We start from the raw sequence: 24,901 nt of genomic DNA on the forward strand, positions 1-24,901 counted from the left end.
TTATCGAATGACATCTAGTTCAATTGCACACTATAATGATTTTTGAAGCTGAAATAATGTGGTTTTTCTATGAATTTGCCATTGCATTTGTGATGAGAATTCCTAGAAAGAAAGGGTTTGAGCAAAGACTGCTTCAAACTACAGAGAAGTGGTGACATGGTGTGGGCCTAGAGACCAATTATCTTAGAAGTTAGCTCTAGTCCTCTAAGTAACCTGTGTCAGAACTAACATTAATAGATTATGAAATTCGTAGGCAAATGATCAGAACTGGAAAATATCATCCTGAGTGAGGTAACCCAATCACAGAAAAACACACATGGTATGCACGCATTGATAAGTGGCTATTAGCCCAAATGCTTGAATTACCCTAGATGCCTAGAACAAATGAAACTCAAGACGGATGATCAAAATGTGAATGCTTCACTCCTTCTTTAAAAGGGGAACAAGAATACCCTTGGTAGAGAATAGAGAGGCAAAGATTAAAACAGACACAGAAGGAATACCCATTCAGAGCCTGCCCCACATGTGGCCCATGCATATACAGCCATCCAATTAGACAAGATGGATGAAGCAAAGAAGTGCAGGCAGACAGGAGCCGGATGTAGATCTCTCCCGAGAGACACAGCCAGAATACAGCAAACACAGAGGCGTATGCCAGCAGCAAACCACTGAATTGAGAATAGGACCCCCCTTGAAGGAATCAGAGAAAGAACTGGAAGAGCTTGAAGGGGCTCGAGACCCCATATGTACAACAATGCCAAGCAACCAGAGCTTCCAGGGACTAAGCCACTACCTAAAGACTATACATGGACTGACCCTGGACTCTGACCTCATAGGTAGCAATGAATATCCTAGTAAGAGCACCAGTGGAAGGGGAAGCCCTGGGTCCTGCTAAGACTGAACCCCCAGTGAACTAGATCGTTGGGGGGAGGGCGGCAGGGGGGAGGATGGGGAGGGGAACACCCGTAAAGAAGGGGAGGGGGATGTTTGCCCTGAAACCGGGAAAGGGAATAACACTCGAAATGTATATAAGAAATACTCAAGTTAATAAAAAAATAGATTTGATTAATAAAAAAAAACTCCATGAAGTCTACGAACATAGCGAACCACTAAATTCCACTAACCTGAAGGCTTAGAGTGTCTTCTCCCATCTTTCTGCAAAGACCTCTCTGATACACCAACAATGGATGATGGAAATTTCTTGATTTATGAATTTCTAGGTACTTCAAAACTCCAAAAACTCGTTATACATTGAAAGTGGAGGCATGGTCATTCAAAATGTTTCCAGAATATATTGTCTTTTATTCTTTTTACTATGAAGCTGGTTTTTGAATCAATAGCCCTTCGTTTAAAGCTTGCTGTGCACACATTGCTACTGAAGTTGCACATTCTAGTGATGCTTCACATGCTGAATACTTTAGACAATTCACAGGGATAGAATGTAGAAAGGGTTGACCTCATATAACAGAATAATCATAATAACAACAATGATAATACTAATACCAGTGATAGTAACAAATCAATATTAGTAACAGAATAAACAGAAGATGGAAAAGATTATTTGATTTCAATAATCTGTTGCTATGAGCTCACACTTTGCAGAATATGTTCACATCTATCAATAAACTTTACTTTCATTTGATTGTAGATTTTCCACGTTGGTTCTTGTTTATGATGAAATCAAATTAACCTCTTCTTAAAATCAAGAGACAGTGGTTAATCAAGCCCAGGTAAATGGCAGATAGCTCAAGAGTAGAAGGGGAACTGACGATGCACTGACAAGCATGATGCCTAAAAGGGTATGTCAGAGAGGACCTTTGATTCTCTCCTACATTACTAACTTCAATCTACCCTCAAATCATCATTACTTCTGTTCTAGAAAACCCACAGTTCTCCCTCATCTGGGAGGTTTATATCACAGTGCCCACATAAATATCAAGGGTGCTGAGACCTGTTTGTATCTTATCTCTAATGAGAGGGTGTCATCTTTACCAGAGATGATCACCATATTCACAGGGCACATTTGTATATGCTTTCTGCATATCGTTGCCTCCTTGAACATCATGAAAAAACTGTGGGCAAGAAGTCCATAACTGTTTGGTCATAATCGTTACCATAGCATTAATGGGAGATAAGGGGCCTACCAGTGTGATTGAGGAAGGAGGAGGGTAATTAACAGATACCAAACACACAATGGGTGGTTTTTGTTTGTTATTTGTTTGTTTGGATAGATAACAGCGTGTCTATAAATGTAAACTCAAAGAGCAGCAGCTTTTGCTTAGTTTTGTACAATGAGCTCTGAATTGTCTGTAAACTGTTAAGTGGCACAATTAGCCACTTGAAAGATATAATGATTGGAGAAGAATTGAAAATGATTGACAGTCCAGTTTTGTTTCTTTAACTAAAGTGAAACATAAAACATGAAGCACCAAACTCACAAGTAATAAAACAGTGACATGAAAAACTTGAAGATATTGTTTTCTTGACATTTGTCTTAAATTTTTTTTGTGAAAAATCAAACAAAAAACACACACAGAAACACATATTCACACAAATACATATTTATTTTTCTGGCTACTTTGCTGTAAAAGTATTTAGTTATGAAACCTCAAGTGTCCACTCCTTTATGTTGAGGCAGACACAATACTAGTTCCACATTCAAACCTTCCAATCAGAACCTCAGACCTCAGTGAAATTGCTCAGCTGCAAGCTGCTCTTCCTATCCCAGGCTGAGATACGGGACACCTGCTGTAGTTAACAGTCCATAGGATAGGGCTAACCACTTGCTTCACTGGGAGAACTGACTGATCCTGGCCAGAGTCCCATTTCTTGGTGACTCTGTTTTTGTTTTTGTTTTTATTAGATATATTTCTTTACTTACATTTAAAATGTTATTCCCTTTCCCGGTTTCCTGTACATAACCCCCTTCCCCCTACCCCTACCCTATACTGGTGTTCCCTGCATCCACCCACCTTACCGCCCCTACCCCAGGAATTCCCCTGCACTGGGGGTCCAAACTTGTCAGGACCAAGGGCTTCCCCTTTCACTGGTGACCCAAGAAGTGTATTCACTGCTACATATGCAGTTGGAGTCCTGGGTTAGTCCATGTATGGTCTTTGGGTAGAGTTTAGTCCCTGGAAGCTCTGGTTGGTTGTCATTGTTGTTCTTAAGGGATTTCAAAGCTCCTTCAGCTCTTTCAGTCCTTCCTCTAATTCCTGCAAAAGGGGTTCTGTTCTCAGTTCAGTGGTTTGCTGCTAGCATTTACTTCTGTATTGGACATTTTCTGGATGTGTGTCTCAGGAGAGATCTATATCCAGTCGCATTCAGCATACAGTTTTTAGCTTCATCAATCTTATCAAGTTTTGGTATATATATATATATATATATATATATATATATATATATATATATATATATATATATATATATATATATATATATGCCACATGGGCCACATGTGGAGCAGGCTCTGAATGGCCATTCATTCAGTCGCTACTCTAAACTTTGCTTCCATATCCCCTCCTGTGGATATGTTTTCTCCTTTTACTAAGGAGTAGGAATATCTGCATTTTGGTTATACTTCTTGAGATTCCTGTGGTCTATGGATTACATCTTGGGTAATTCGAGGTTTGGGGCTAATATCCACTTATAAATGAGTGCATACCGTGTGTGTTTTTATGTGAATGGGTTACCACACTCAGAATGATATTTTCTAGTTCATCCATTTGCCTATGAATTTCATGAAGTCATGTTTGTTGATAGCTCAGTAGTACTACATTGTGTAGATGTACCGTATTTTTGAATACATTTTTCTGTTGAAGGGCATCTGGGTTCTTTCCAGCTTCTGGCTATTGTAAATAAGAATGCTATGAACATAGTGGAGCATGTGTCTTTGCTGTATGTTGGAACATCTTTTGGGTACATGCCCAGGAGAGTTACAGCTGGATCCTAAGGTAGTGGAATGTCCAATTTACTAAGGAACCTCCAGACTGATTTCCAGAGTGGTTGTACTAGTTTGCAATATCACCAATAAAGGAATAGTGTTCCTCTTTCTCCACATCCTTGCCAGCATTTGGTGTCACCTGAAATTATATCTTAGCCATTCTGACTGGTGTCAGGTGCAATCTCAGGGTTGTTTTGATGTCCATTTTCCCAATGACTAAGGATGTTGAACATCTCTTTAGATGCTTTTTGGTCATTCGATATTCCTCAGTGGAAAATATTTTGTTTATCACTGTACCCCGTTTTAATAGGTTTATTTGGTTCTCTAGAGTCTAACTTCTTGAGTTATTTGTATATTTTGGATATTAGCTCTCTATCAGATGTAGGATTGTTAAAGATCTTTTCCCAATCTGATACTTGCTGTTTTTTCCTCACAGTGTCCTTTGTCTTACAGAATTATGAGGTCCCAATTGTTGATTCTTGATCTTAGAGCATAAGCCATTGGTGTTTTTTTTTTTTTTTTCAGAAAATGTTCCCAGTGTTCATGTGTTCGAGACTCTTCCCCACTTTTTCTTCTTTAATTTTGAGAGTATCTGATTTGATGTGGAGGTCCTAGATTCACTTGATCTTATGCTTTGTACATGATGATAAAAATGGATGGATCTGCATTCTTCTACATGCTGACCTCCAATTCAACCAGCATCATATGTTGAAAATGCCATATTTCTTTCGTTGGACGGTTTTAGCTCTTTTGTCAAAGATCAAGTGACCATAGGTGTGTGAGTTCATTTCTGGGTCTTCAATTCTGTTCCACTGATCTACCTGCCTGTCTCTGTACCAATACCACACAGTTTTTATGACTATTGCTCTGTAATACATCTTAAAGTCAAGGATGGTGATTCCACCAGAAGTTCTTTTATTGTTGAGTATACTTTCTGCTATCTTGTGTCTTTTGTTATTCTAAATGAATTTACAAATTGCTCTTTCTATCTCTATAAAGAATTGAGTAGGAATTTTGATGGGAATTGCATTGAATCTGTAGATTGCTTTTGACAAAATGGCCATTTTTTACTATATGAATCCTGCCAATCCATGGGAGATCTTTCCATCTTCGGAGACCTTCCTCAATTTCTTTATTCAGAGATGTGAAGATCTTGTCATACAGATCTTTCTTTCACTTGCTTGGATAAACTCACACCAAGATATTTTATAATATTTGAGACTATTTTGAAGGGTGTCATTTCCCTAATTTCATTCTAAGCATGTTTAGTAGTTTAGTAGAGGAAGTTTACTGATTTGTTTGAATTAATTTTATAACCCGACACTGATAAGTTGTTTATCAGGCCTAGTCATTCTCTGGTGGAACTTTTGTGGTCACTTAAGTACACTATCGTATCATCTGCAAATAGTGATATTTTGATTTCTTCCCTTCCAATTTCTATCCCTTTGACCTCCTTTTTTTTTAGATCCAATTGGTAAGATATAATTGCTCACTGAAACATACAAAGCCCAGTACCATCCATCCCTTGAGAACATTAATAACAACCTGTAAATACACAGAGCAGAATCTTAACATCACCTGCCATGGCTTCTCCCCTCTCTCTGTCTTCTCTTCTCTCTCTTAATCTCCTCCTCTTCCTTCAAACTTCTCTCCCGCCCATCCTTCCTTCTCCTCCAATGACAGGCCTCCTTCTATCCTGTACCTGCCCCTCACCAGTACTTTACAAATTCAATGGAGAGGTGGTTCTGGTGAAGTCACCTGAGTTCTGAGTCCTTGACTAGGCAGCTATCCTTGGGGCAGTGGAATTAGCATCAAAATACAGTAACTTCAGGGCAAACCACAACATTTCACCCTTTTTGTCCAGTTAAAAAGTCTTTTCACTTATATATTGAGTACAATTACCATTCTACAATTTATAAAGCATATGATATACTCAACACCCAGTCCATCACTATATCAGTTACACAGAACATTCCATTCCAGCTTAAGAAAGGCTTAAAATCTATATTATATCTTGGCTAGCTTGTATACTATCTGATAATTATCCAATAAAATATGTATATTTAGAGTTAAACAGCCTGATAGGCTATGAGACTATAATGTCTTCAACCCTGTCAGAAATCTGGGAATGACCAAATATCTATACACATAGGAAGCCTAACACGGCTTCCAGAACTGAGAGGCTGTGGAGACAAATCTCCGCTAGCACAGTCCCCTGTTAGCAACATGTGAGCTCAAATCTTCAGCCTTCTGGCCCAAAATCAACTGACAGACTCTAGAAATGCAGATTTTGAAGGGCTGATCACTCTGTCTTGGCAGAGTTTATCAGTCAACTATTCTGCATATTTTGTCCTTTTCTGGACAGTATTAGTCTGCAGATGAAACAGGCAGTTTTGTTTAGTAGCTGCCTAGCAACAAAGTATTGCCTCACCTAGAGGTAGAGATGTTCACATTCTTCATTAAATCCACCAAAGGGTAACTGTTAGGAGCAGATATGTCTCAACAAAAGATAAATAACTTTAAATCTCAAATTTGTGGATTTCTGACGTTTTTGAAAACCACCTATATATAGAAGACAATCTGGACTGTTATCTTTATAGCTTAATAATATCTTGAAAGTTCTCTCACAAACTCAGAGCCATGACTCTGCTATTTGAATCTTAACTCACAGGTGTAATCAACTCAGAAGTTTGTAATGACAACAATAGAAGGACTGGCTCTAAACCTTGTACTTTTAAACTTTTAACAAATAAATTCTACATCAAAGCAAAGATATGATTTTAGCTAGTTACCAAATGAGATTATGACTGTACAATTCAATCTAGCTAATTCCTCCCTGTTAAATTACAACCAATTTTAAATTCCTCATAAAACAATTTTAGAATAACCACTTTCAGCCCCCCAAAGTCCAGGGAATTGGGGTGACGACTCCTCCATACTTCTTCAAGCTGTACAGGGGCGTTGAGATATCCTTGGGGGTAGGGGGTGTGAAGAATGAAGCAAATGCTGTAGCAGGATGTGTCCTGACTGGACCCAGTTGGAAGTCCTTGAGACCAGGATTCCAAGTAAGTAGGCACGCTCTGTAAAATACAACTCTGAAGACAAAAGTTTAGAATCGCGATATCTTTTTGTTTGATTCTCCTGAATAAATTTTTCAGGCAGTCTACCTCTATCAAATCTGATCAGTATGACTCTGTGAGGTTTCCAGAGCCTAATCACAGGCTTTAAAAACACAAAGACAAAATCTTTCTCCCAAAATACTGTGTTCCTTAGTCTGAAACCAGAAAAGCTTGTATCTTGCACTCTCTCCCAGAGTAATAATATAATCATAAAACTCAAAGTCACACCCATCATGAATATTAAACATTTTTTTTAAAAAAAGGATGTAAGCTAAACAATGAGCCTGATAGGCTTTTGTACTCTGTGATATCAGGAAATTAACCCAAAATTCCCTTGGAGCCCAGGTTAAGAGAATTCGAGCTTCCTGCTGTGGTAAATATCAAAAGTAACCACAAACACTCACTAGCTGACATCAACGAGCCATATGGCCTTTAGCAGGGTAATTCATAAAACAAACCAAATACCTTTTATCAATCCTTTGACCTCCTTTTGTTGTGTAATTGCTCTGGCTAGGACTTCGAGAACTATATTGAATAAGTAGGAAGAGAGCGGGCAGCCTTGTTTAGTCCCTGATTTTAGTGGAATTGCTTCAAGTTTCTCTCCCTTAGGTTGATGTTAGCTACTGGTTTGCTGTATATTGGTTTTACTGTTTTTAGATATGGACCTTGAATTCCTTATCTTTCCAGGACTTTTATCATGAAGGAGTGTTGAGTTTTGATAAATGCTTTCTCAGCATCTAATGAAATGATCATATGGTTCTTATCTTAGAGTTTGTGTATATAGTGGATTATGTTTATGGATTTCCATATATTTAACCATCCCTGCATCCCTGGCTTGAAGCCTACTTGATCATGATGGATGATCCATTTGATGTGTTATTGAATTCGGTTTGCAAGAATTTTACGGAGTATTTTTGTGTCAATATTCATAAGGGAAATTGGTCTGAAGTTCTCTTTCTTTGTTGGGTCTTTGTGTGGTTTTGGTATAACTGGTGTTTCTATTTCTTAAGTGAGAAATTTGACCAGCAAGCAATAGATTAAAGTTCATAAGTCTTAAGAAACCCAAAACATCTCTCTTTTGAGATTTCCCATGCTTGTATCCACCCTGTGCATTTATAATGACAGTTATTTTAACACTCTGCCTTCTCTGCCTACCTGCATAGTACTAGATGGGCTCATGCACTGAGAAGAAATGAGGAAGATGATTCAGGAACATACTAAGCATGATAAAGGGACATAAAGGGACGTGCATATGGTGTATGGTGGATTTATGAGCTCTTCACTACCCAAGGATACAATTGCCTCTTGAGGAAGAAAGTTAGGCAACAATATATAAGACCTTTCCTCTTCAGTCTCTCTTTTCTCACTGTGTCATACTTCAGAGCAAAGTCTCTCTAATCTAGCTCCACTGCATTTTCTGTGGAGTCTGAAGGCTCAGCAAATCCTCCGTAAAGCACCCTTTAAAGTTTGATTCTTTGTCATAATGTGTGGTCTCATATAGTTCAGGATGGCCCATATATTCTATGTAGCTGAGACAGCCCTGAAACACTTGATCTTCTACCTTCTAACTTGTGAGCTCTGGAAATACACAGTGATCTGCCATATCCAGCCTTCATATCATTTTTCTACTTTTTATTTTGTACTTATTTTTCTTATTTTGTTGAGAAGTTGTATCCTAGTTCATATTTCAATAAGCCTATGGATCCTGCTATTAAGACAGGCAAAGTTATCTGTGGTTAAACTTATACCTTAGCCCTTTGTAACAAACAGCTCTCTCTTATATTAAGTAAATATATAGGAATGCAATAGCACAATTTTCAAATAATCTCAGCTATCTTTCATAGTACTGTCAACAATATGGAGTGGGCATATTGAAAATGGCTAGTCTTCCGTAGAACCCAGTTTTGATTCCCAGAACTCACATTTAATATCTTGATGACCTTGAAAGTCTAAGGACATTTTTATGGTAAGTTTTCTTTTCAATTCACCACAGATTAGAATCAGGTGATATTTGACCCAGCATTTCTAGCCTTCTATCATGGAATAAGAAAGAGCTGCACTGCAGGAAGACTAAAGGCTTTCCATGCCACACTGGGACTACTAAAAGTCACAGCCTTTTGGGCTGAACAGCCACTGGCTTGTCACCTCCCTAGATGTGACATTGTGGAACTACTCCAAGTGTTGAGAGAGTAGCCAGGAAGAGTATTCTATTCTCCGTCATGATTCACATGTTGTGAACTGTATAGCATGTGCAGAAGTATTAAGTCCTTATATATGTGATCTTTGGGTTACTAATTTTAATAGAAATAGCACTCATAGGCCTAGTTAGGTATCGCCAAAGTAATGAGTCATAGCTACACCCATTGATTCTTTGGCAACTCCCTTATCCTAGGTCTCTGTACATACTGGACAATGAAGCAAACAAACTTTGAAGGGAATAGTTTATTTAACTTCATATGCTACTCCTGGATGTTAAAGGAATATGGAACAAAAACTTAGGTGAAGGTTCAAAGCAGAAACCACAGAGAAACTCTCTTTGCCCTGGCACCTCTAACTACAGCAGGCGTATTCTCTTTTGCTAAGGCTAGACAAGGCACTCCAGCTTGGGGAAGAGGATCCAAAGGTAATCAACAGGATAGCAACAGCTTCCACCCCAATTCATAGGGGGCCATATGAATATAAAGTCTTATATCTGTTAAAATATGTAGGAATCCTAGAACCTGTCCTTGCATGCTCTTTGGTTGGTGCTTCAGTCTCTATGAGGCTCCATGGGTCCATGTTAGCTAACTATGTAAGTTCATTTTTGGCATCCCAATCCTAACCCCTACTCTTCAAAAAGACATCCTGAGTCTTGCCTACTATTTGAATGTAGGGACAAAACATCTGTTTCCATCAGCTAGTTACTGGGTGAAGACACTCAGGAATTACTCTACATGCCACAGTACAAGCATAGCAGAGTATCGTTAATCATGTCAGAGTTTGGCTCTTTCCCAAGGAAATTTGAGGCAATCATTGGTTGGCCATTCCCACAATCTCAACTCTATTTTATTAAACTGTATTTTGTAGGCTGGACAAACATTGAGTGAAACGTGTTGGGGGTAGATTGGTGTTTGTTTCCCTTCAATGGAAGTCCTATCTGTCTGCTAGACATGGCCACAATACGGTGAACACCATATCCCCAGTTCTTAGGAGTGTCAACTAGGGTCATCCCCATAAGCAACCAGATGATTTTCCCATACCAGGTCACAGGCTCATCTCAGAGATGCCCTCCAACTGAGTCCCTTTCTCTCTCTCAATCCTTTTCTACACTCCCTCACCACACCACACCCTCATCTCCACTAGCCTCCTCACCACACCCACATCTATTTTGCTCTGTTTATCCAACTCTTATGTATAATTTATTTCCCATTCTTAGTAAAATACAATCATCTTCACTTGATTCCTTCTTGTGACTTAGTTTTTTGAATCTTTGGAAGGTAGTATGGGTTTCATACACTTTATGGTAAATGCTCACTTATAACGGAGTGCATACTATGTGTGTTTTCGGTTTCTGAGGTTCTTCATTTAGGATAATATTTTCTAGTTCCATTAATTTACTACAAATTACATGACATTATTTTAAATAGCTGAATAGCATTCTATTGTTTGGATACACCACAATTTCTTAATACATTCTTCAGCTGAGGAGCTTCTAAGATGTTTCACATTTCTGGCTATTATGAATGAAGTTGCTTTGAACATAGTTAAACAGGATGTGATTGTGATGTGGTAAAGCATCTTTTAAGTATGGACCCATGGTCCCATGAATGATATAACTGAATCATTAATTAGAACGTTTTTCAATTTCCTGAGAAATTGTCCAATTTATTTCCAGTACAGTTGTACAAATATGCATTCCTGCCACCACTGGGCAAGTAGTCCTCATGCTCCACATCCTCACTAGCATGTGCTCTCCCTTAAGATTTTTATCTTGGCAATTCTGATGGGTATAAAATCTTTTCATTGATGAAAAAGATGCTGAACATTTAAGTGTTTCATTGGGTGTTCCTTCTGTGTCTGTTTTAATCTTTGCCTCTCTATTCCCTGCCAAGGGTATTCTTGTTCCTCTTTTAAAGAAGGAGTGAAGCATTCACATTTTGGTCATCCTTCTTCAGTTTCATGTGTTCTGTGCATGTAGATTAATTCAAATTTTGGGCTAATAACGACATATCAATGAGTGCATACCATGTGTGATTTTCTGTGATTGGGTTACCTCACTCAGGATGATATTTTACAGTTCCATCCATTTGCCTATGAATTTCATAACATCATTGTTTTTGACAGCTGAGTAATATTCCATTGTGTAGATGTACCACATTTTCTGTATCCATTCTTCTGCTGAAGGGAATCTGGGTTCTTTCCAGCTTCTGGCTATAATAAATAAGACTGCTAGGAACATAGTGGAGCACGTGACTTTGTTGTATGTTGGGGCATATTTTGGGTATATACCCAACAGAGGTATAGCTGGGTCCTCAGGTAGTTCAATGTCCAATTTTCTGAGGAACCTACAGACTGAATTCCAGAATGTTTGTACAGTCTGAAATCCCACCAACAATGGAGGACTATTCCTCTTTCTCCACATCCTCGCCAGCATTTGCTGTCACCTGAGTTTTTGATCTTAGCCATTCTCACTGGTGTGAGGTGGAATCTCAGGGTTGTTTTGATTTGCATTTCCCTTATGACTAAAGATGTTGAACATTTCTTTAGGTGTTTCTCAGCCATTTATCACTCCTCATCTGTGAATTCACTGTTTAACTCTAAAGCCAATTTATTAATCGGGTTATCTGTCTCCGTGCAGTCTAACTTCTTCAGTTCATTGTATATTTTGCATATAAGCCCTCTATCAGTTGTAGGATGGTAAAGATCTTTTCCCAATCTGTAGATTGCTGTTTTGTCCTAACCACAGTGTCCTTTGCCTTACATAAGCTTTGCAGTTTTATGAGATCCTATTTGTGGATTCTTGATCTTAGAGCATAAGCCAATAGTGTTTCCTTAAGGAAATCTTCTCCAGTGCGCATGTGTTCGAGATGCTTCCCCACTTTTGCTTTTATTAGTTTGAGTGTATCTGGTTTGATGTGGAGGTCCTTGAGCCACTTAGACTTAAGCTTTGTACAGAGTGACAGCATGGATCGATCTGCATTTTTCTACCTGCTGACCTCCAGTTGAACCAGAACCATTTGATGAAAATGCTATCTATTTTCCATTTGATGGTTTTGGTTCCTTTGTCAAAAATCAAGTGGCCATAGCTGTGTGGGTTCATTTCTTGGTCTTCAATTCTATTCCACTGGTTTATCTGTCTGTCTCTGTACCAATACCATGCAGTTTTTATCACTATTGCTCTGTAACACTGCTTGAGTTCAGGGATAGTGATTCCCCTGGAAGTATTTTATTGTTGAGGAGAGTTTAGCTATTCTGGGGTTTTTGTTATGCCAGGTGAATTTGCAAATTGTTCTAACTCTCTGAAGAAGTGCATTGGTATTTTGATGGGGATTGCATTTAATATGTAGAATGCTTTTGGTAAAATGGCCGTTTTTATTATATTGATCCTGCCAATCCATGAGCATGGGAAATCTTTCCATCTTCTGAGATATTCTTCAATTTCTTTCTTCGGAGGCTTGAAGTTATTATCATATAGATCTTTCACTTGCTTGGCTAAAGTCACACCGAGGTATTTTATATTATTTGGGACTATTATGAAGGGTGTCCTTTCCCTTTAGTAGTTCTCTGATGGAACTTTTGGGATCACTTAAATAGACTATCATATCATCTACAAATAGTGATATTTGACTTCTTCTTTTCTAATCTGTATTTATACATTATATTGATCCTGCCAACCCATGAGCATGGAAAATCTTTCCATCTTCAGGGATCCTCTTCCATTTCTTTCTTCAAGTTCTTATCACACAGATCTTTCACTTGCTTGGTTAAAGTCACACCGAGGTATTTTATATTATTTGGGACTATTATGAAGGGTGTCCTTTCCCTAATTTCCTTCTCAGCTACTTTCTCTTTTGTGTAGATGAAAGCTACTGATTTATTTGAGATAATTTTATACCCAGCCACTTTGCTGGAGGTGTTTATCAGGTTTAGTAGTTCTCTGTGGAAGTTTTGGGATCACTTAAATATACTATCATATCATCTGCAAATAGTGATATTTGACTTCTTTTCCAATCTGTTTCCCTTTGATCTCCTTTTGTTATCTGATTGTTCTGGCTAGAACTTCAAGAACTATATGGAATTAGTAGGGAAAGAGTGGGCAACCTTGTCTAGTCCCTGATTTTAGTGATATTGCTTCAAGTTTCTCTCCATTTAGTTTAATGTTAGGTACTGGTTTGCTGTATGTGACTTTTACTATGTTTAGGTATGGGCCTTGAATTATTATTCTTTCCAGGACTATTATCATGAAGAGGTGTTGAATTTTGTCAAATGCTTTGTCACCATCTAATGAAATGATCATGTGGTTTTTATCTTTCAGTTTGTTATATAATAGATTATGCTGATGGATTTCCATATATTAAACCATCCTTGAATGCCTGGGATGAAGCCAACTTGACCATGGTGGATGATTGTTTTGATGTGCTCTTGGATTTGGCATGCCAGAATTTTATTGAGTATTTTTGTGTCAATATTCATAAGGGAAATTGGTCTGAAGTTCTCTTTCTTTGTTGGGTCTTTGTGTGGTTTAGGTATAAGAGTAATTGTGGTCATAGAAGGAATTCACTAGCGCTCCATCTGTTTCAATTTTGTAGAATAGTTTGGATAATATTGGTATGAGGTCTTCTCTGAAGGTCTGATAGAATTCTGCACTGAACCCATCTGGACCTTGGCTCTTTTTGGTTGGGAGAACTTTAATAACTGCTTCTATGTTACGGAGTTATAGGGTTGTTTAAATGGTTTATCTGTTCCTGATTTTACTTCAGTACCTGGTATCTGTCTAGGAAATTGTCCATTTCCTGCAGATTTTCAAGTTTTATTGAATATAGGTTTTTAAAGAAGGATCTGATGATTTTGAATTTCCACTGATTCTGTAGTTATAGCTCCCTTTCCATTTCTGATTTTGTTAACTTGGACACACACTCTGTGTCCTCTCATTAGTCTGATTAAGTGTTTATCAATCTTGTTTATTTTCTCAAAGAACCAACTTTTGGTTCTGTTGATTCTTTCTATGGTCCTTTTTGTTTCTACTTGGTTTATTTCAGCTCTGAGTTTGATTATTTCCTGCCTTCTACTCCTCCTGGGTGTATTTGCCTTTTTTTTTATTCTAGAGCTTTTAGGTGTGCTGTCAAGCTGCTGATATATGCTCTCTCCTGTTCCTTTCTGCAGGCACTGAGAGATATGAGTTTTCCCCTTAGCATGGCTTTCCTTCTGTCCCATAAGTTTGGGTATGTTGCTTCTTGAGACCATTTGTTTGGAAAGTTGTTTTCCATCCTTTCACTCTGAGGTAGTGTCTGTCTTTGTCTCTGAGGTGTATTTCCTGTAGGCAGCAGAATGCAGGGTGCTCATTGCATATCCAGTTTGTTAATCTATGTCTTTTTACTGGGGAGTTGAGTCTATTCATATTGACAGTTATGAAGGAATAGTGATTGTTTCTTCTGTTATATTCGTATTTGGATGTGAGATTATGTTTGTGTGCTTTTCTTCTCTTTGTTTTGTTGCCAAGACGTTTAGTTTCTTGCTTCCTCTAGGGTGTAGCTTGTCTTCTTATGTTGGGCTTTGCCATTTATTATCCTTAGTAGGGCTGGATTTGTAGAAAGATAATGTGTAAATTTGGTTTTGTCATGGAATATCTTGGTTTCTCCATCTATGTTGATTGAGAGTTTTGCAGGGTACAGTAACCTGGGCTGGCATTTGTGTTCTCTTAGGGTCTGTATGACATCTGTCCAGGATCTTCAGGCTTTCATAGTCTCTGGTGGGAAGTCCGGTGTGATTCTGATAGGTCTGCCTTTACATGTTACTTGACCTTTTTCCCCTACTGCTTTTAATATTCTTTCTTTGTTTTGTGCACTTTGTGTTTTGACTATTATGTGACAGGAGGAGTTTATTTTCTGGTCCAATCTATTTGGAGTTCTATAGTCTTCCTGTATGTTTATGGGTATCACTTTCTTTAGGTTAGGGATGTTTTCTTTGATTTTGTTGAAGATATTTACTGGTCCATTGAGCTGGGAGTCTTCACTCTCTTCTATACCTATTATCCTTAGGTTTGATCTTCTCATTGAGTCCTGGATTTCCTGTATGTTTTGGACCAGTAGCTTTATCTGTTTTACCTTGTCTTTGACAGTTGTGTCGAGGATTTCTGTGGAATCTTCTGCTCCTAAGATTCTCTCTTCTATCTCTTGTATTCTCTTGGTGATGGTTGTATCTACGGCTCAGTGTCTCTTCCTTTTGTTTTCTATATCTAGGGTTGTCTCCCTTTGTGCTTTCTTTCTTGCTTCTATTTCTATTTTTAATTCCTTCACCTATTTGATTGTGTTTTCCTGGAATTCTCTCACAGATTTTTGTGATTCCTCTCTATAGGCTTCTACTTGTTTATTTATGTTTTCCTGCATTTCTCTAAGGGAGTTCTTCATGTCTTTCTTGAAGTCCTCCATCATCATGATCAAATTTGATTTTAAATCTAGATCTGGCTTTTCTGGTGTGTTTGGATATTCAGTGTTTGCTTTGGTGGGAGAATTGTGCTCCAATGATGCCATGTTGTCTTGGTTTCTGTTGCTTGGGTTCCTGCGCTTGCCTCTCGCCATCAGCCTTTCTTTGGTGTTACCTTTTTCTGCTATTTCTGACAGTGGCTAGACCGTCCTATAGGCCTGTGTGTAAGGAGTGCTGTACACCTGTTTTCCTGTTTTCGTTCAGCCAGTTATGGGAACAGAGTGTTCTGCTTTGGGGCTTGTAGTCTTTCCTGTCTACTGGTCTTCAGCTGTTCCTGTGGGCCTCTGTTCTGAGTCCACCAGGCAGTTGTTTTTACCTGTGATCCTGTGGCTGAAGTGGCTCCTGGGGGTGTGCTTTTGAGCTCTCCATGAGGGCAGCAAGCAGGAGGGCCTGCACCAGGGTCCCAGATGGTATTAGGTGTTTTCCTCTGGAGTCAGAAATGTGGGCAGAGTATAATCTCTTCTGGCTTCCCAGTCGTGTCTGCCCCTCTGAAGGTTTAGCTCTTCCTCCCACTGATTTGGATGTAGGGCGCTTTTGAGCAGTTCCCTTCAAATCCAGGTGGTGTCTGGACTCCAGGGGACCTGAGTCTGTAACCAGGAATCCCACTCCATTAGAAGCATCCTTTGCCTCAAATAGGGAAGGTTGGCCTTGCTTAAACAAGCCAGGAGCCCAGCCCCAGTGCACTTCCACTGAGGTTCCCATCTGAATACTTTGGAGGAACTGTTTCCATTTGAGATATACCAGGGATTCTGGCCAGGACAAGCTGCTTCTCAGAACCAAATTCCATAACACCTGGCCAAGAGATCCAGGGGACTGCAAGGAGCCCCTGTAGGCAGGCAGCGAGCCGGGAGCACGGGAAGGATCAGCAAGTCCCCGACTGACCACTGGTGAAGGTCCAAGTCCACACCTTTGGGGACAGGCTTCTGCTTGTCCCTGCTCCAGTATGACACTGCTGAAATTGCAGGGTTCCCAAAGATGCACTACCACCACGGGGGAACTTCCTCCTTCCCAGGTCCTTGGTAGGTGGGAGAGCCCTGGTGGACAGGGGACCCCGACTGATGAGGGTTGTCCCAAACCTTGAGGCTACTGAGGGGTGTGCGTGCGCCAAAAATAAACGCTGGTGTGTGCACTAACATGCACCATGCAACACAGACACACAGACACACACATACACAGACACACACACACACACAGACACAGACACACACACACACACACACACACTCACACACACACACACACACACACACACACACACACCGCATATTTTATTTCTATTTCTCTGTCATGAAGCTTGGAGTCAGGTAGTTAATAATTACAACATTTTTTTCTTTGCAGAATTATTTTAGCTCTCTTGTACTTTATGGGGTTTCCTGATTTTCTATATTGAGAAAAGTTGAGAATTACTCTTTCCTGGTCTGTAAAGAATTGTGTTGGAATTTTGATGGGAAATGAGTTTAACTTTAGATTGCTTTACGTAAGATAGCCATTGTCACTATGCTAATTCTATCCATCCATGGGCGGCACATATTATAACTTTTAAAAGTTAAAGATGTATTTTTTATACAATTCCACTAATTTAACCTTCCAAGTGTTTTTTTAGAAATGCAATATTCTTGATTCTGGCTAATGTTTGATTAAAAAAATATGGTACATAACTTCTTAATTGAAGAAAAAATGACATAGAAAATTATCTCTACATAAACCCAAATGTAGTTATGTCAATCCATTTTCTGTAGTAATATTTGTCTTCAGAAATGCACCCATAAGCTTCTAGACCCAAAGGACCCATGCATTCACACTTCTCTGCACAGCAAATAGTAAGGCAACCAGGAGTCTACACTGTGAGACAACAGAAAGCACAACCAACAAATAGGGAATAATAAGTACATTTAAGCTGAATGAAGAGTCCAGAAAATGCTCTACCACTGACAACATATAGGTAAGTATTACTCAAGAGTTTTCTGCATAACCTGATGCTACTTATTATGGAGAGGGGTCTACAAATGTTTTCTTCAAGGCACATGATTCCTATGAGTGTTCTTGAACCCTTCTATTCTCTCTCCTTGAGGGAAGCTAGTGTGAAAGATGTCAAGAGTCTTCTGTGGGTGATCCCAGCTTTTCTTGTTCAAGTTATGGCAATAGTCATGCCCAAAGCAGAACTAATAGCTACACATCTGGCTTCCCAGTGGAGCTTTGATGCACACCTACAATCTTGGCAAGCAGAAAGATTTGAAGGTGGATCAACAAGTCAAATCCATTTTCTTCTGTACAGTGAGTTTGAGAGTAGCCTGGCCTATGGAATCCTGACCTCTCAAAACAAACAAGCCAAATGTAAGCCCTACACAGTAAGCAAATAAGCACTGTTTTGTTATGATCTACAAAGTGTATTCTATTCATTACAACACCCCTAAGAAACTAACACACATTAAAAAATAGCAAAAGTCTAACAACCTAACAAAAGACACAAGTACATTAAGGGGCAAATTTACCTAAATTAACAGATAGAACATCTACATTGCAATAGGTCTATTAAATAAAATCCTAAACAACAAATAATTTGTAAGATAACCATACAAACCTAATTCGCTATCTAACAACAATAATAACAATAAACAACAATCAATATTCCTCAATATCTCTTAATATCAATGGACTCAATTCCTCAATATAAAAGACATAGACTAACAGACTGGATAAGTAAGGAGGACCCAATAATTTGCTGCAAACAGGAAACACACATCAGTGAAAATGACAGACACTACCTCAGTGTAAAGACTTGAAAACAATTTTCCAAGCAAAAGGTCCCAAAAAATAAGGATGAGTAGGCACTCTAACATAAAATAATATTGACTTTCAACCAAAAGTGATGAAAAAAATATAAGGAAGGACTTTATCCTCATCAAAGGAAAAATCCAACAAGATGAACTCTCAATTCTGAATATCTATGCTCCAAATTAAAGGGCATGAACATTCATAAAAGAAACATTACTAAAGCTCAAAGCACACATTGTGCCTCCCACAATAATAGTGGGAGACTTCAACACCCCACTCTAAGCAATGGACAGATCATGGAAACAGAAACTAAACAGAGACACATAGAAACTAAAAGTAGTTATGAACCAAATGGATTTAATAGATATCTATAGAACATTTCATCCTAAAGCAAAACAACATACCTTATGCTCAGCACCTCATAGTACCTTCTCCAACACAGACCATATAATTGGTCACAAAAGAGGACACAACAAATACATAAAGATTGATATAATCCCATGCATCCTATCTGATCACCATGGATTAAGGCTGGTCTTCAATAACAACAATAATGACAGAAAACCCACATATACATGGAAGTTGAACAACGCTCTAATCAATGAAAACTTGGTCAAGGAAGATAGAAAGAAATTAAAGACTCTTTAGAATTTAATGAAAATGAAGCCACAACATACCCAAGCCTATGGCACACAAGGAAAGCATTGCTAAGAGGAAAACTCATAGTTCTGAGTGCCTACAAAAAGAAGCTGGCAGAGCATGCACTAACAGGTTGACAGCAAACCTTGAAGCTCTTGAACAAAAAAGGGCAAATACACACAAGAGGAGTAGACAGAAGGAAATAATAAACTCAGGGCTGAAATCGAGCAGATATAAATAAAAAACTATAGAAATTGTCAACAAAACCAAAACTTGAAGCAATCCTAATAAAATCAGTGACTGGAATAGGCTGCCCAATTTTCCTCACCCATTTATTATAGTACAGAAAAACATGGCCAGGGCAATCAAACAACAAAAAGGAGATCAAATGAATACAAACTGGAAAGGACTGCAGATGATATGATAGTATATTTAAGTGACCCCTAATGTTCCAATGGAAAAATGCTAAACCTGATTAAAAAAAAAAATTCTTCATCAAAATGGCAGGATCTATAACTAACTCAATCAATTCAATAGGCTTCTTCTATGCAAAGCATAGACGGCTGAGAAAGAAATTAGGGAAATGACACCCTTCACTATAGTCACAAATAACATAAAATAACTCGGTGTGACACTAAGAAAAGAAGAGAAAGATCTGTATGGCAAGAACTTCAAGTCCATGAAGAAAGAAATTGAAGAAGATCTCAGAAGATGGAAAGATCTCTAATGATCATGAATTGGCAAATTTACTACTGTAAAAATGGCCATCTTGCCAAAAGCAATCTAATGATTCAAAATTCCAACTCTATTCTTCATAGAATTAGAATGAGCTATTTGGAATAACAAAAACACAGAATAGTGAAAACTGTACACAACAATAAAAGAACATCAGGGAGAATAACCATCTCTGATCTCAAACTGTGTTACAGAGCAATAGTGATTAAAAACTGTATGTTATTGGTACAGAGACAGGCAGGTAGATCAATGGAATAGAATTGAAGACCCAGTAATGAACCTGCACGCCTATGTTCCCTAGTTTTTAACAAAGGACCTAAAAGCATCCAGTGGAAAAAAGATAGCAATTTTGACAAATGATACAGCTGGAGGTCAGAATGAAGAAGAATGCACATCAAACTATTCTTATCACCCTGTACAAAGTTCGAGTTCTAGTGGATCAAGGAGCTACACATAAAAACTGATATACTCAAACTAATATAAGAAAAAGTGGAAAAGAGTCTCAAATACATGGGCACTGAGGAAAATTTCCTAAACAGAACAGCAATGGCTTATGCTCTAAGATAAAAAAGAGAAAAGTGTAACCTCATAACATTTTAGAACTTTTTAAGACAAAAGACATTGTAATAGGTTAAAAAAATGGCAACCAAAAGATTGGGAAAAGATCTTTACCATCGAGGCAAAAAATGCAAAAAGTTAGACCCCAGGGAAACAAATAACCCTATTAAAAATGGGTTACAGAGCTATACAAAGAATTCGCAACTGAGGAATATTGAATGGCTGAGAATGTTCAACATCTCTTTTCGTCGGGGAAATGCAAATCAAAACTACACTGAAATTCCACCTCACATCAGCCTGAATAACTAACATCAAAAGCTCATGTCAGAGCAGATGCTGGCAAGGACATAGAGAAAGGGCAACCCTCCAACATTGTTGGTGGAATTGCAAGCTGGAACGATGACTGTGGAAATCATGCTGATGGTTCCTCAGAAAATTGGATATAGAGGACACAAGTATAACAATCCTGGGCACATAACCAAAATATGTTCCAAGATATAACAAGGACACATGCTCCACTATGTCCATAGCAGCCTTATTTATAAGATCCAGAACCTAGAAACAACCCAAATGTCCTGCAACAGGAATGATTACAGAAAATGTGGTACATTTACACATTTACTCATCGATTAAAAACAATAATTTCATGAAATTCTTAGACAAATATACAGAAATAGAAAATATCCTGCGTGATGTAACCCAGTTACAAAAGAATGGGCATGGTATGCACTCACTGATAAGTGGACATAACCCCAAAAGCTTGGAATGACCAGGAAACAATCCTCAGACCACATGAAGCTCAAGATAAAGGAAGACCAAAGTGTGGATGCTTCAATCCTTCTTAGAAGAGGAAACAAAATACTCGTGGGTGGAAATTTGGAGAAAAAGTGTGGAGCAGAGACTGAAGGAAAGGCTAACCAGAGATTGACACATCCCATACTAAGAAACCAAAACCAGATACTATTGTGAATGCCAAGAAGTGCTTGCTGAGATGAGTCTGATATGTCCATGCTGAGAGGCTCTGCCAGTAATTGACCAATACAGATCACATCTGTTCATTGAACTAAGGAACAAATCCCTAATGGAGGTATTTTAGAAAGGACTGAAGAAGCAGGATGGGTTTGCAACCCATAGGAAGAATAACAACTAAACAGACCCCCCAGAGCTCCCAGGAACTAAACAACCAACCAAAGAGTAGACATGGAGGGACCCATATCTCCACCTGCATATGTAGCAGAGGATGGCCTTGTTGGGAGAAGCCCATGGTCCTGGGGAGGCTTGATATCCCAGTGTAGGAAAATGCCAGAGCAACAAAGTGGGAGTGGGTGTATGAGTTGTGGGGGAGCACCCTTATAGAAGCATGCTGAAGGAAGATGGGAAAGGGGATTTCCAGATGGGAAACCTGGAAAGGGGATAACATTTGAAATGTAAATAAAGATGATATCCAATTCAAAAGGGAGAAAAGATCTTTGGGAAGTAAAATTTCTCTGTTAGGGCTTGATAGCTCTCTTTGTTTGGCTTTCTACTGTTATGAAGAAACACCTTGATGAAAGTAACTTCAAGAGGAATGGAATGGCTTTGTTTACATTTCCACATTAGAATCCTTCACTGAAGGAAATCAGGACAGAAACTCAAACCTGACAGGAACCATGAGGAAGAAGCTGATGCACAGGTCAAGGAACATTGCTGATCATTGGTTTACTCCCCAAGGCTTGCTCAGCCCTCTTTATTAGAGAAGCCAAGACCACTAGCCCAGAGGTTGCAATCACAATCTAACTGGCCCCCACACATCAGTGGCTAGTTAAGAAAATATCTACCAGCTTATGCACAGCCAGACCTTATTAAGGCACTTTAGAATTGAGGTTCCCTCCTGTGATATGATTCTACTTTGTGTCAAATGTTCATAAAGTACTGAACACAATGAATACTTAGGAACAAACACCATGACCAATGAAACACAAGACACAACATTTGAAATGTAAATGAAAATATCCAGTAAAAAATGATACAACATTTAACTGGGACTGGCTTATAGGTTCAGAGGTTCACTCCATTACTAACACAGGAGTATGGCAGCATGCAGGCAGCACTGGTGCTGAAGGAGGATCTGAAATTTCTACATTTTAATCCAAAGGCAGTCAGGAGAAGAATGGCTTCCACATGACTATGGGAAGGTTCTCAAAGCCTGTCCCCACAGTGACTTACTTGCTCCAACCAGGTCATGTATTCTCCAGCAAGGCAACACTTCCTATTAGCCCTATGTCAAGCATATTCAAACTATGATACTGGGATATACTCAACCTGGGTTAAGAACTTTCCTCTTCTTGTGGACAGTAATCAGTAGAGAGAAGTAGGTCAGGTCATAGTCCAAGTGAAAACAGAATGTGTGCTCAGCCATATAGGACCATTGCGATAAACCTCTTCCCCAAACACAAACACCAAGTCTCTGAGAAAATATTGGAAGAGTAAGTAGAAAGAATACAAGAGTAGAGGACCCTCTGCACTTAATGAATTACTATTGTTAGGTGACAGGTACTACAAAAAAATGATTCATTTTTTGGTGATTTGGCCATTGGTATATTTTCTTGCTCCATTAGGCGCCCTACAACCATAAACCTATGGCAATCACTAATTAAGAAGACATGGTTTAAAGGAGAATATGTTAGAGCTCATGCAGGGGAATCTTGAGAGGTTCGTTTTTTGGAAGGCTTTGTTCTAGTAGCTTATTCTGTGGTAATGTCTACCTTTATTTTTAAGGCATGTTTCAGGTATGCAGAAGAAAGATGAATCATGTTTTTCCATCCATTCTGCTAGACTGTGTCTTTTATTGGGGAATTGAATCCACTGATGTTGAGAATTATTAATGACCAGTAATTCCTATTTCATGTAATTTTGATGTTGTTTTTGATGTTAGTTTCTCTCTCTCTCTCTCTCTCTCTCTCTCTCTCTCTCTCTCTCTCTCTCTCTCTCTCTCTCTCTGTGTGTGTGTGTGTGTGTGTGTTTGTGTGTGTGTGTGTGTGTGCTTCCCTTCTTTTTGAAGGTATGGAGTTTCTTCTTGTTGTAAATTATAAAAAATAAAAAGTATTGTTGTCTTTTACACCACTTGGTCCCCACTGCAGTGCCCCAAGATATCTGTGAGATATCTTGGCATAATCACATAACAACACAGCGGAGGCCCATTGTCTCCTGCAGCCGCACACTTTCCTACACTCAAACCATCACATAAAAGAACACACAACACAATAATGTTTGACACAATTGATAAGATATAATTGCCCACTTAAACATACAAAGCCCGGTACCATCCATCCCTTAGGAGCATTACTAACAACCTGTATATACACAGAAGAATTTTAACATCACCTGCCATGGCTTCTCACCCTCTCCTCTGCCCTGTCGCTCCTTTCTGTCCTAGTGTCCTCCTCTTCCTTCAAACTTCTCTCCTGCCCATCCTTCCTTCTCCTCCAATGACAGGCCTCCTTCTATCCTGTACCTGCCCCTCACATGTACTTTTCAAATTCAATGGGCAGAAGGTTCTGGTGAAGTCACCTGATTCCTAAGTAAGTGACTTGGCAGCTGTCCTTGGGGCAGTGGAATTAGCATCAAAATACAGATAAATTCAGGGCAAACCACAACATTACATATTTCTTGTGTCTTCATGTATTTAATTATTTGAGTTGGGTTGGACCTTTGAGTATTTCTGAAGGGCTTGATTTGTGAGCAGATACTTTTTGAATTTGGATTTGTCTTGAAATATATTTTTTCTCCAACTGGTGTGATTGAGAGTTTGGCAGGATATTTTAATCTAGATTGGAATCTGAAGAATTTTAGGGGTTGCAACATATGTGTCCAGGCTCTTTTAGATTTCAGTGTCTTTGATCAGAAGGCCATTGTAATTCTGATAGATACGCTTTGTATGTTATCTGTCCGTTCCACATTGTTTCTTTTAATACTCTTTCTTTGTTATGGAGATTTGTGTTATGATTATTGTGTGGGAAGAGGATTATTTTTCTGGTCAAGTCTAAGTGATGTTCTATAGGCATTTGTATGTTTATATGTATCTATTTCTTTAGGTTGGGAATTATTTTTCTATGACTTGTTGAAAATACTTTCTGGAATGTAGAGCTCTTAACTTCTATTTCTATTATTCTCTTAACTTTCTTCTATTTCTACTATTCTTGGCTTAGTTCTTTCAATGACAGTCTAGTTTTCCTGGATGTTTTGTATCAGGAAATTTTTAGAGTTCACTTTTTTTAATTAATGTATTAATATTTTCTCTTGTACTCTCTACACCTAAGATTCTTTCATTAATCTCCTACACTGTGTTGCTGATACTTTTATCTGTCATTCCTGTTCTCTTCTTTAGGTTTCCGAAACCCAGGATTCCCTAACTTTATGATTCTTTTATTGCTTATATTCCTCTCTCTTTGTTATTTCTAGTCCTTCTGCA

This window comes from Rattus norvegicus, chromosome 4, assembly GCF_036323735.1.
Source record: "Rattus norvegicus strain BN/NHsdMcwi chromosome 4, GRCr8, whole genome shotgun sequence".
Taxonomy (NCBI): domain Eukaryota; kingdom Metazoa; phylum Chordata; class Mammalia; order Rodentia; family Muridae; genus Rattus; species Rattus norvegicus.